The sequence below is a fragment of the Pinus tabuliformis genome, chromosome 1_1 (genome assembly GCF_031772625.1).
Source record: "Pinus tabuliformis cultivar Carrire ecotype Pingquan chromosome 1_1, CPIR1, whole genome shotgun sequence".
In the NCBI taxonomy this organism is placed as follows: domain Eukaryota; kingdom Viridiplantae; phylum Streptophyta; class Pinopsida; order Pinales; family Pinaceae; genus Pinus; species Pinus tabuliformis.
In genome coordinates, this window is record NC_142297.1 from 542,722,745 (window position 1) to 542,736,925 (window position 14,181).

Genomic DNA, 14,181 nt, shown 5'->3' on the forward strand with positions numbered 1-14,181 from the left:
TTTTTCTCTGATTTTTTTAATAACTGACAAATGAGGGAATAATGAAATCATGAAGAACCTACTTTTTATAATTTGAAAGCTCCATAAAACAATGAACAATAATAGTAAACAATTACCATATCAGTAATAGTAAACAATAACCATAACCATGAGTGGGTTTTAACATGGCTAGGGGCCCATTAGCCCAATGCCATAGCTCCTAAACAATGAACAATAATAGTAAACAATGACCAATAACAGTAAACAATCAATAGAATTAAACAATAACCATAACCATGAGAGGGTTTTAACATGGCTAGAGGCCCATTATCCCAATGCCCTAGTTCTTACATGGATGGGTTGCTTATGAGTGTATAATGGTCTTATGTGAAGAACTCTCATTCTTTGGATTATATGTGGATCTCTAAAGATAAAATGACATCAAAGAGGCTTCCACACAAATGTGAATGATTTGGAGCATCATATGGAATTTAATTTCAGTACTTCATGATTCGAAATAATTCATGAATCAAACAAATTTACATTTTTTTTAACACAATCAACACACCACTGTTATTTGAAAGTCATCAAATCTAATACATTACTAGGGTTGCAGTTTGCTTCCATTTTACGAGTTGTCTTATGATAGAGGTTCAAATTTCAGGAGGAGGAGAACAATTTTGAATTGCGGAGATTTCTTGTTTGTAGATTCAGATTATGGTCGTTCAAGCTCAGTATCTATCCAAAGCATCCAGCCGAAAGTTTTTTCTTATCTATTTTGTAAATAAGTATCAATATATTTCATTATCAAAATATGATATACATTAGAAGAGCGGGCCAAAAGTTGCCTAGAACCAAACTTAGGAGAAGATCAATTCACTTTGTTTCCCATAACGATAAACATGGTCAAAAAAGGTAAATACATCAAGCCACATAGGTTTGTCCTCTCTACAATGCATTTTCCAAAACAGTGCCAGCCTTACACACAACATTGTAATAGTTCCAAGAGAAACATGAAATACACTTATGTCCTCCAACACTAGACACACACAACATTGCAATAGTGCCAAAAGAAACACGAAATATACTTATGTCCACCAGCACCAGACAAACACACAACATTGAAAATTCAACCTTCCATACAACATTGCAACATTGCCAAAATAAATGTGAAATACAGTTATCTCTGCCAACACTAGACACATATGGTTTTCTCCAAAACCAAGACCATAAAGACACATACCAAAATTCCACATTCATCCCAGAGTTAAGGAACAGGTGAATGAGAGATTAATATAATACAAACACCAATTTACCAAAACCCTGGGACAAATTAAAAAAACGTAAGTAAATTGACAAAAACCCTGAGATAATTTACAAAAACCCTACAAAAATAATGTGCTAAACGGTTCTGCAAACAACCCCTCATTTTTTACTAGCCACAAACACCAATTTAAAAAAACCCAGAGTTAATTTACATAAACCGTAAGAAAATTTACAAAAAGCCTCATTTGTGAACATTCCTCATCAATGAATTTCAACCCTCCACATAACATTGCAACCATTAGAGAAAATTTCAGCCTAAAAGTGCCCATGAAATTTTCATGTAATTTCCATATCATAATATGTAAACCAATCAAAATCCTTTAAATTTAAAAAGAGGTACATGTAAATATTTTGGAGGGAAAAGAAGAAAAAACTACTTTTTTTATTATGTTTTTGGCTTATCTCCTTATAGGTTTGCCCAAATTTCAATTCTAGACACTCGTTGGATGCATAATTAGATCCCACATTTAACAATTACCCATTATGCATAATTTTGAGAAAACCCACATTAAATAAAAATTGAATACACATTAAAAAAGTGTGTTGATTTGATTAAGAAAAATAGTTTTGTTATGCTAAAATTTCTTTTAGATTATATTAAATATGCTTGAGGATTTATGATATTGTTTGCAAGTTTGAACATGGTTTTTCGAGGGTTTTTATGTAATTTTTATGTGAAAATTTACATAAACAAATGGCTGAACAACAACATATAACAGACATTAGCATCACCATAAATAGTATCACAGTAGCATATGATGAAGAATTTCACCCCTCTCGGGCTACGTTTCCTTAGTACAGCTTCCAATGGCTTGGCCCTCTCTATTATGCTAAAAAATGTGAATACATCAGTTTACAATGCTCAAAAATGCCCTTAAACTTGTTCCAATGGCTCAAGAATGCCCAAAAATGCCCATGTAGCCTCTTTCTGCTCCTGATTTGGTCAAAAAATGAAGAGGTTATGGCCTTTCCCAATCTTCTGCTAATCGCATCACAAATCCCCCAAAATCCGACATCATCCTACAAGTTTTCCCCAAAAACACACTAATGGAGCGTCAATTTCACTAAAAACTGGGAAAAATTGTCGGACAATTTAAATGTCCGCTAACGCCAATGTACTGAAAATTGCAGCCATGTGGGGGGGTCATTGCCCTAGGCTAAGGCCAACGTCCTGCCCCTGTCAGCCTGGCCCCCACTCTTCTTCCACCAGTGGTCACATGCAGTAATGTAACTAAGGGCCGGCCCCATGGGCTGGCCCTATCCCCAAACAATGTGGGCATGACATTTAAATCAAACATGTGGTCCATACATGTTAAGAAACAATGTTATGGCGTATTGGTAACGAATTTGAAATATTGTTAGGAGGTCATGGGTTTGACCCTCGCTACCTCTGCCTAGACTATAACCAAATTTTTGTTGGCCTCCCGGGCTACCATGTGGCGGCCTCTGGTTGGGCCACGTGTCAGCCTGTGGTTGGTCACCCCTTCAACCAATCAAAGTTGTTGAAATTCAACAAAGAAGAATGTGCCACTTAGCACTATACCATTCACCGAGGTACTTTTACCAAGTCAAACTTCCACATACCCTGCTTAGTCAGTGCCACGTCAATAGTACGAAGTGTTGATTAGGTTGTCAATTTTTTTGAAAAAATTTCCTATTTCAGAAAGTGAATAGAACTGGTTTCTGGAGTCATATGTAGTCTGTTTTGCACAAAACAAGTTGCGACGAATTCAGGATGATGAGTACTACGCAGTAATATAGGTTCCACATTGATCCAACAACTTTGAATATTGAGCAATTTTTTGAGCACCTGATCATTCCTCTCTACTAGGAGCCTTTTGGACCCTAAAAGATCACTTTCTGTTGTCCAGCAAGTGAGGTTACAGTTCCTTCACCTTTCCAATCTTGATTCATTCATCACTGACTTGGAAATTGTGATCTACACTATGCTTGTCATGTCTTGCTTTGTACTTGCCTTTTCTCTTTTCAAGATGATCTTGCATTGTTTGATGTACCATTTGGAGTCATTCAATGAACTCTTTGGCTTTGTCCATGTTACTATCAATAGAAACATCCTTCTTACCAAGATGATACAACACATTATGATGCAAATGGTAAACAAATTCCTCTACTTGATTCCTTTGACTCAAGCTTGAATGTACATCTTGAAAGTATGTATTTTTTTGAACATAACTTTCATGCAAAACAAAATGATGCTTGAGGAAAGTAGATATACAAACTATAGGCCTAGAGAGTACATCAACAAACTTGTTTCTTATACCTTTCTTATTCCTTTTGACCAAGTTTAATAGTAGAATAAATCACATCGAATGAAAGTGCCTTTGTTGCTACAAATTAATCACCGTACCATTGAAAATTTGAATGAAATGAAATGGGCTTACCATATTTCAATAAGATTGCGCCCATGGCATAGTCGCATACATCAACCTGAAACTCAAATGACTTTTTCAATTATAGAAGAGAAAGTATAACGAATGAACTGATCTTTCGTTTCAAAGAATTAAATGCCTCTTGTTGTTTTCCTCCCCACTGGAAGACCTTTTGCACAACTGCCAAAGAATGCAAATGAGCTACAATAGAAGAAATTTTAACAAAAATTTTCCTCCAACATCGGACTACTCCCAAAAAACCTCTTATCCAAATGACTATCTTGAGATTTGACCAATCCAAAATCGAATCAATCTTGGAGAGGTCTAACTTCAGCTCACCTTCTCCAATATTATGGCCCAAGTACATCAAATAAGTTTTATTCAACACATACTTTGACATATTCAATAACAAATGTTCTTGACATACGATATCAAGTACTTTTTTCTCACACATGACATGTTCATAATGAAATTTTCTGCAAATGAAAATGTCATCTAAGTAGACTATCATGTCTAGAAATGGCTTCAATGCATCTTTCTACATATGCATGAAAGTAGTAGGAGCATGGAAAAGACCAAAAAGCATAACAATCCATTCAAAGAAACCTTGCTTGGTTTTGATTGTTGTCTTCCATATGTCTCCTTCAACAACTTTACTTTGATGATAACCACTCCTTGAGTGCCATTTAATGAAATGCTTTCCATTACCCTGGGCACCAAAACAATAGGTGCACCACATGGTGAAAGAGATGGTTGGATGATCCTTTTGTTCAACAACCCATGGATTTTCTTTGTTATTTCTACACTTTCCCTTCTTAACATCTGGTGCACGTCAATGTTAGAAAGAAGACACTTTTGCTGCAATGGTATTTCATGTTGGATTCTCCTCTTGGGAGGAAATCCATTTGCTTTCTGAAACACCTCGTCATCATGGTTAACAACATCAACTAAATCAGTTTTCAATTTTGAATTACAACCATCGAACACTTCATAATCAACATCAACATTGGGTTTGATCATAAGAATCACTAAATTCTTTCTTTAATTCACTAGTCTTTTCATTTTCCCTGCATTAACTAATGAAATGTTTAGTTTCTTCCGATGGGCTCTCACAATATACTCCACACCATCTTTGAACAAGTGGTACTTGTTTTCATGACGATATAAGATTTATTTTCTATCGTAGAAGCAAGGACTACCTAAAACACTTCCTGAAATATCCTGTGGTACAACATCTAATTCAACTTCGTCAATGAAGTTTGTTGTGATTGCAAACCAAAGAATACATTTTCTTGTAACCTGTAAGTTTGTTTCCTTGCATATCCAACCCAACAGATATGGTTTGGGATGTAAAATGATTTCAGTATTAAGTTTTTTGACTAAGTCATTAGATATCAAGTTGGCTTGAGACCCACTATCAAAAAGTGTGTCGATTTTTGTATGTTTTGAGATTACCCTCACATGAAATAATTCAATTTTTGTTTCTTCATTGGGAGTGCCAGTGTGACAATTTGATATACTAGTGATAGCAATGGATTCTTTTCCTTTTATAGCCATGGTTGTAGTTTTAGTTTCATCGCCCGAATCAGATCCCAAATCCTCTTGAATGATGGTAGCTATCTTTTCTTTTCCTTTGTTGCTGAATTTATTAGGCCTCATCTCAGGATGAAGCTTCCAACAATTAGATTCATTGTGATCCTCTTTGGAATAGTGTTTACGTATTGTTTTCTCTCCTTCCTTTTTAATGGATGCATTTTTCTTTCCTTTGAAACCCTTTTCTTTTTCTTTGCCCTTAAATGGCTTTTTACTACCCTCTTATGGTGTAATTTTCCTCCTGCCTCAAGATGAGTAGCTTGCACACACACCTCATCTAGATTATTGGGATTAAACATAAGGATAATATGCCTAAGGTAACTGTGTAAAACCCCTATGTACTTTAGCAATGTGTCTTGTGATTGCAAATCTACACCTAACATTAGAGACCTTTTTCTAAATTCTTGGGTGTAATCTTGCACATTTGGACCTTTAAGTTGTCTAAAGTTCTACTAATTCATGATGGCTTTCTGCATATAACCTACAGGGTATAATTGTCTTTAATTGCAGCAATGATATTAGAACAATAAATTGAGAACTTACCATGTTTTTTAATCTCCTCTTCAGCCTTTGATTCTCACGATACTAGTGTTTCACCCTCCATCATCAAGGAAGCTAATTGAATCTTTATGTCATCCTCTTTAAGGTGTTCAATTCTATAATAGAACTCCAACTGATGAACCCAATTTTCAAGCTTCTCTGCATTCACTTCACCATTATACATGGGTAATTCAAATTTAACATCAAATTTTAATAAGGGTGATTTACTAGTTGCTTTTGAGGTATTCTAATGAGTATGAGTAAGGGTTGTGTTAGTGGAAGAGGGTGAATATTCCTGTGAAGAAGAAGGAGAAGAAGATGGTGGAGAGGGTGGATGTTTACCTCCATTTCCATTACCTCTTCCTCCTGAAGAACCTTCTCCTTTGGGAGGTTTGGATATTTCACCCTACAGTCTGGTATTTCCCTCTTCATAGAGGACCTTCACCATCTCTATCATATCAAAGATAGAATTCCTAAAGACCTTCTCATCCCCTGTCTTGTTTGTAGGTTCTCCTTCATGAGACATACTCACGGGAGTCCCAACTGCAACTTGAGGAATAACTATTGGTGGATATTGTGGAAACCTTGCACTCCTTCCCCTTGACCCAACTTCAGGGCTTTCAACCAACTTCCCTTCTCCTCTCTTCAGTTTTAACCTTGTAAGCATGGCGTTCACTTGAAAACAGTTAAATCCTTCCTGCACAAATAAAACCAAGAGCTCTAATACCAAACTTGATGTGATTAAGAAAATTAGTTTTGTTGTGCTAAAATTCCTTTTTATATTATATTAAATATGCTTGAGGATTTATGAGATTGTTTGCAAGTTTAAACATGGATTTTTGAGGGTTTTTGTGTAATTTTTATGTGCAAATTTACCTAAACAAATGACTAAACACTAACATATAACGGACATTAACATCACCATAAACAATATCGCAACATCACATGAGGAAGGATTTCACCCCTCCTAGGCTACGTCTCCTTGTTCCAGCTGCCAATGGCTTGGCCCTCTCTATTATGCTAAAAAATATGAATATATCATTTTATAATGCTCAGAATGCTCTAAAGCCTGTTCCAATGGCTCTAGAATGCCGAAAAATGCCTGTGTAGCCTCTTTCTGCTCCTGATTTGGTAAAAAAATGAAGAATTATGGCCTTTCCCAATCTTCTACTAATGAGACCGCAAATTTTGAAAATCTAGCATCATCCTACGACTTTGCTGAAAACCAAGTGAAATTGTCGAACAGTTTAAATGTCCACTAACGCATATGGATCGAAAATTGTGGCTATGTGCTCAAGGCTAAGGCCAATGGCCCATCCCCGCTAGTCGGGCCCCCACTTCTCCTCCGCCAATGGTCGCGTGCAATAATGTAACCAAGGGTCGGCCCCATGGGTTGTCCCTGCCCCCAAACAACGCAGACATGACATTTAAATAAAACATGTGGTCCATACATGTTAACAAACACAGTTATGCAGTATTGGTAACAACTTTGGAATATTGTTGGGAGGTCATGGGTTCGACCCCCACTGCCTTTGCCCAAACTACAACCAAATTTTTTATGGCCTCCCAAGCTACCACGTGGGGCCTCTGGCTGGGCCACGTGCTAGCTTGTGGTTGGTCACCCCTTCAACCAATCAAAACCACCAAAATTCAACCAATAAGAATATGCCACTTGGCATGATACCATTCACCAAGGTAATTTGACTAAGTCAAACTACAACATACCCTGCCCAGTCAGTGCCACGTTAGCGGTATGGACTGCTCACTAGGCTGTTAATTTTTTTGAAAAAATCCCCTGTATGGGAAGGTGAACAAAACTCGTTTCTAGATTCATATGGAGTTTGTTTTGCGTAAAACGAGTTGCACCGGATTCAAAATGACGAGCAATATGTGGTTGTCTAGGTTCCACACCAGGCCGACAACTTTGAATTTTGAGCTATTTTTTGAGCACCGGATCATGTGTTGAATGCATTTTTTTAATGTATCTTCATTTTTATCAATGTAGGTCTTCTCAAAAGCCTGCATAATGGGTACATGTTGGATGTGGAATTTAATTTCACATCGAACGAGTTTCTCCACTTGAAATTCGAGAGAACCTATAAGGAGATAAGAAAAACATACAATTAAAAAAAAAAATAGTTTTCTTCTTTTCCGTCCAAATTCACACCTCGTATTTTATTATTTTTCCTTAGGAGACAACTTTTAGGCTGAAATTTCCTCTAATAAGTGCCAAACAAAACACCAAATAGACTTGTGACCACCAACACTACACAAACATTTTTCTCGAGAACCAATACCATAAAAACACACTTGAAAATTCTACATTCATCCAAAAGTTGAGGAATAGTTGAATGGGATTTGAATCTAATACAAACCTCAATTTAACCAAATCTAAAGATGGGATTCTATTTGAGCTCTATCATTGGCCTCCCTAGTTTGGAATTTCTTATGGAATTGAGGTTTCTTTCCAAATTATTAATTTACACCAACCAAAAAGGTAACAACATATCCTCAGATATTTAACCAAGGAAGTGACCAATTTCTCATCCAATGCAATAATATAATTTCTCATCCAAAACAATCTCAAATATCTTTAAAAACCTAAAAGAACACAGGTTCAATTACCAATTTTCAAAAACCTTGAGTTAATTTACAATAATCGTAAGCAAATTTACATGAACCCTCATTTTTCACTATCCATAAACACCAATTAACAAAAAACTTGACATAATTTAAAAAAAAAAATGAAAGAAAATTTACAAAAACCCTAATAAATTCTAGAAAAACCTTACTATAATCGTGCTAAATCGATTTTTGATGGTCAGAAAACACCAAATTACAAATAAAAAGAGAATATTTTCATAAAAACACTAAATTGAGTACAATTCGCAGCATATGGATGGAATGTGTTGAGAAACACAAATTTCTAGTTGGTAGGGTTAAAAATCCTACCAGGACAAAGCCAGAAAGCCGCAAAAATATCATTGCATCAGTGTCGAAGATCTCAACACCTCACCGTACCTAACTTGCAACGAAGGCCAAGATTACCTCAAACAACTTGCAAAAAACCCATAAACCCAAGTAAAATTCAATGAAAAAATAGTGGAGCGTGAACCTACCATAATGAAAACCCACTCAAGCGTGAAACCTCCATATCCACCGTTGAACCGAGTGAGATCTTGTATAGAGTCGAAGACAAACAAATCCACCGAGCGTTGGTGAGCGACGGGCATAGAGCAACAATGCATGAAAGGCTAAACCCTAAACCACAATAGGCTAAACCTGAAACCCCCCACAAACCAGGTCTCACAACAAAGACGACAGGGCAGTGCAATGACTGAGTATATGGGGAATAAAATCAGGACGTAGACGACAGGGCAGTGCAATGACTGAGTATATGGTGAATAAAATCAGGACGTCGAGCGAACAATAGTTGGGGCAGCAGATTTCCCACACACCGGCCCCCAATAAAACAATACGGGCTTGGCGACAACTTAATTGAGAAACCCTAAACTGCAGGTTAAATCTCCCCCACCATGATAGGTGGGAGGCCCAATCAGACGGGTGTTGTACAATAGATGTGGCGGTCTGGTGACTATTTGTGGACATGACAAGGAGGGCGCACAACAACTGATGTCCCTCCCCTAAACAAAATATTTATTTACTTTGCAGAAAAGTTGCGATAAAATGTGAAGTAACACGATTAATCTAGGTTGATTAAATTAGTTACATTTTCATCCCATCATTGAATATATACTATCTCCATTTTTATATTCATTGCATTTACTAATATATGCTTTAATATTTTTCATCTCAAATTATACATATGTATATTTAATTTTCAATTGTATGTAGGTTCATTGTTTCATTTTCAATTAATTAATATATGCTTTAATATTTTTCATCTCAAATTATATATATATGTATATTTAATTTTGGTAAATTCATTGTTTCATTTTCAATCAATTAAAAAAAAATTGTATTTATAAATATGTCTATGTTAAAATATGGATTTTTGAAATATTAATTTAATTATGAATAATTGTTAAGTGAATGGTAAGAATTTAAACTCTATAAAATATTGTAAAAATTTCTTAATAATACATAAAAATCAAAGGATAAGACTTATTTACAAATTAGTTATACATTTTTTGTTCTTATAATTAAATTCATTAATTAAAAAAAGTCATATAAACAAATGTCATATCAAATGAGTTATGAGTTTTTGGACATGTGATATAATAAGCCATAATATTAGATGGTCACTGTTGTAACACAATCTATTTACATGATAAATAGTTAAGAATCATATTACATGTTTTTTTTAAATGTATATGTGTTTAAAGTAGATATTTATTTCTTTATCATTAATAAAATTATTATTATTATTTTAGATAATGTTATTATTTAGTTAATTTTTATGATTTTTTAATTTTAGCAATCTGAGATATATGATTAAAAGTGTATTTTGGTATCTATTATAAATTGATGTCTATCAAAATTTACCAGACAATTAATTTATATATTAATTATAAATAAATAAATTATATTAATTTATTATATTAATTAAAGACATATTCATCCAAACAACTCATATATAATATCCACTTTTCAATATTATAAGATATCTATATACAATATCTCCATTTTCAATATTATAAAATATTTTTCTTTTTCATTTATATATTATTTTATTATTATTATTATTTTTAAAATTCTTTTTTAATTATAATAAAACATTTTTATATTGATTATAAATAAAGATGGTTTTTCTGTCTGGAGTAAATTTCATTAACGGTCAAAAATAAAAGATTCAAAGATTTATATAAAGAAAAAAACAACGCTTAAATTATATTATTATTATTTTTTTAATTTTTAATTATATTTTTTAAGTCTTCTTTAATTATAATAAAACATTTCTATATTAATTATAAATAAAGATGTTTTTTCTTTCTGGAGTAAATTTCATTAACGGTCAAAAATAGAAGATTCAAAGATTAATATAAAGAAAAAAAAACGCTTAAATTATAAGGAATATTTTGATAACACTTTTAAATATAATATTTAAATATTATTTGTTATAAATAATGACAGGTTAAAAATATAATTAAATTAAAATATTTTAGTAATGTGTTGAGAAGTGTAATTTTTTTTTATTAAATATGAAGTTGATATTTAGCATATATGATGTTTATGATGATGATTAATTTTTATTAATAATGAAATAGTTTATAAGATCTTAAGAAAATAAGAGATTATTTGAAATTCTTTACCATTTTATTTCTATATTAGAAAAGCATTAAGAGAAATGTGTCAAGATCATCATAGTTTTTTGACTATGAGATCAAGGAAGTTAGTAGCATGACAAATATTTTGAAGTTTAGAATGAATGTGAGGATAAGCTAAACAATTAGTGATTTTCATCTTCAACTTTCTTAATGTCATGAAGGTGATAGACTCTTTCATCCCATGCCATTTTGAGAATTCATCAATGCCTAGTTTCATTATGAAGCTCATGAGCATTTGGTCTTATTCTAGTAATGCTTATTTTCTTTTTTACACTATTCAAGATTTTTTATTTTCAAGATTGGGGTTGATCACCTCCTTATAATATCTGAGTTTCCTATTTCACTGACTCTTTATCACCCCACATTTTTCCCTTAAATTTTGATGTAATAATATTTTTAATATTATCATTCTTCAAAATGATTGTTGGGAAATGTGTTGTCATTGATGTCAATGCCAAGGGGACCAGATTTAGATCAATGCAAAATGACTTTGATCAATGAATACTAAGGGGAGTGTGTACAATAAGTTTCCATTTATGTCAATACCAAGAGGGCGTAACTTTGATGAGATCAACAAATCTCATTCATTTCAAGGGGTCCAAACATGCTCTAAGCTTAACCACAAGGGGGGATGGGTTCCAAAATGATGTTAGGGAAGTAAACCACTAAATACATTTGGATCCCCATCCTAACCCCCCCCGCCACAAAAAAAAAAAAAAAAAAAACAAACAAACAAACAAACCCTCTTCCTTTCCAAAACAGTGATTGACCCCCCTTGAAATCACTTGAAGTGATATGAAACTAGAAGAGGGTGATGTGGCACTAGTGAGGTCGAGTGTAATAGCTCTTCTGTTCGTCAAAAAGCATAATATTTATGTAGTAGTTTATAACATTAACAAAGAGTTCCATACATGGTTTCGATCATTAGCCTTTTAGGAAATTTCTTTAATAACAGAAGTTCTTTGATTTATCCAATATTCAACATGGTAAGCCCCTAATCATAGTTCCTAGTCATGAGGCGCTTTAGGATTGGAAATTAAGAGTTAAGCGCCCTTAGGGAATTAGTTGTTTGGCTATACAAAAGCTCATGAGATCACCTAATCACCCAATATGATTGGCCCTTAGGCAAGCCCTTGATCATAGAGCGCTAAGGCATAATGCCTAAGGGTCAAAAATCATCATGAACCCAAACTTTAGATGTAAAAAGGTTAATGGGTTTTCTCAATATTCAATAGACATGGCCCCTGGTCAAGCCTCCAATCACAAAACACTAAAGTGTAACATCTAAGGGCCAAGAGCCCTTAGGACCCTAAAACATTAGGTGCACAAAAGTCGCAAATTTTCCATATTCAACTGAAACAGTTGGCTAATCATCAAGCCCTTGGTGGTAGAGTGCTAAGATATCACCCCTAACGGCTAATAGCTTCATCGGGCTCTCAAAACCTCATGGATGCAAAAGTTCATATATTTTCCTGATACCTAATAGTCTAAAGCTTAGGGCATGCCAGTTGGATAGAAGATAAAGCAATGGTGTTGTGTTCCAGGTGGAGCAGTGATGTGGTAGTAGAGGTCACATGTCACTTATTTTTGTAAAATTTGGGTAGCCAACTATGAAAAGGTGAGTGACATGTGGCAGGTGTCAGTGGTTCCACATGGCACAGGACATGTCAGTATTAACCACATATCAGACTATGATTGGTTTTTGGAATAATGATGTGGTAGGCTAAGTTGACCCCATATCCCTAGAATCCTAGGGCAGTGCTTTTCTATGTGATCACCTGATAATCAAGGATCCACCATCTGAGAAATGCAAGTGTACTGTACCTCCAAATTTACACACTAAAAAAAATGTTACTTCTACTTAATCCAATATTGGCATGTTTTCATTAGTAAATTGTAGAAAATTATGTTCCTTAACAATGGTTATATTCCTATTAAATAGATTTATCTACTATTTTTTTAGGATTCTTGTCTATTCTAGTTGCTTGCTAATACTTGGTTGTAAAACCTTGAGATTCATCAGTTAAACAAATCTTCCCAAGATCATATATAGTAAATATTTCCATATGTATATTCTTATGTGTGGTTTCGATTAACAACATGGATATAGATGCACTCTTGCTATCATGTTTTATTTTCTAGTGTAAAAGGATAATATATTTGACAAAAGGAATGAGACTTGAGACCTTAACCTTTGGTTCCACAACATTTAAGATATCCTTGACTATCCACGACGCCTCCATCACGATTATGTATGGCTTTCCTTGATAAATAGATATGTTGTTTCCAATATACCAAGTCATTTCCAACCCCCTCACCAAGTCACACTTGGAATTCATATTTGCATGGGTCCTTAGCTATGTGTCATGCATGCAATTCATTGTACTAACCCATCCATGTGATAGGGTCACAATCGGACAACTCAAATGATCCAATGCATTTTTCGACTCAATTAACATTGTTGATGACTCAATGCATCATACCTTAGTTGAGGTTAGAATTACTACTAACCTGGACTTATGATTTCACATTCTTGCTCATTCTACATAGAAAGAGAGCTTCTAGGTGATAGATTAGAGTTTAAGAAAATATTCTTCTTAGGACTAGTGCTACTTATGTATGTCTCAAGATTGAGATTATTTCCGAAAGATGAAGTATATTGTTCTCATCCTTTTATAGCAAGTATAGTCGCAATAACATCCATGGAAGCAATCCAAAAGGTACAAGGAATCCTGAATTTTATTATAAGTGAAAAAGACCCATTTTTTATTAGGAAAAATTGGATTTATTTATTTTGTTGTCTAGGTACTTAATTGGATCATGATTCATTTTACCATCATTAATATAATGGGTAAAAATGAGATAGTGAATAAATATTTAGAAGGATATCCTTGTTGCTTTGTACCTAATAAATAGATGAAATGGATAAGTGGTTTCCCTTTGCAAAATTGAGGTGGAATACATCCCTCCATACTTCATCAAAATGTCCCCATTTATAGCACTGTATCGATGTCATCATCCATATTTCATACTAACCTTTGAAAGGGATTGCAAATGTTCAAGCA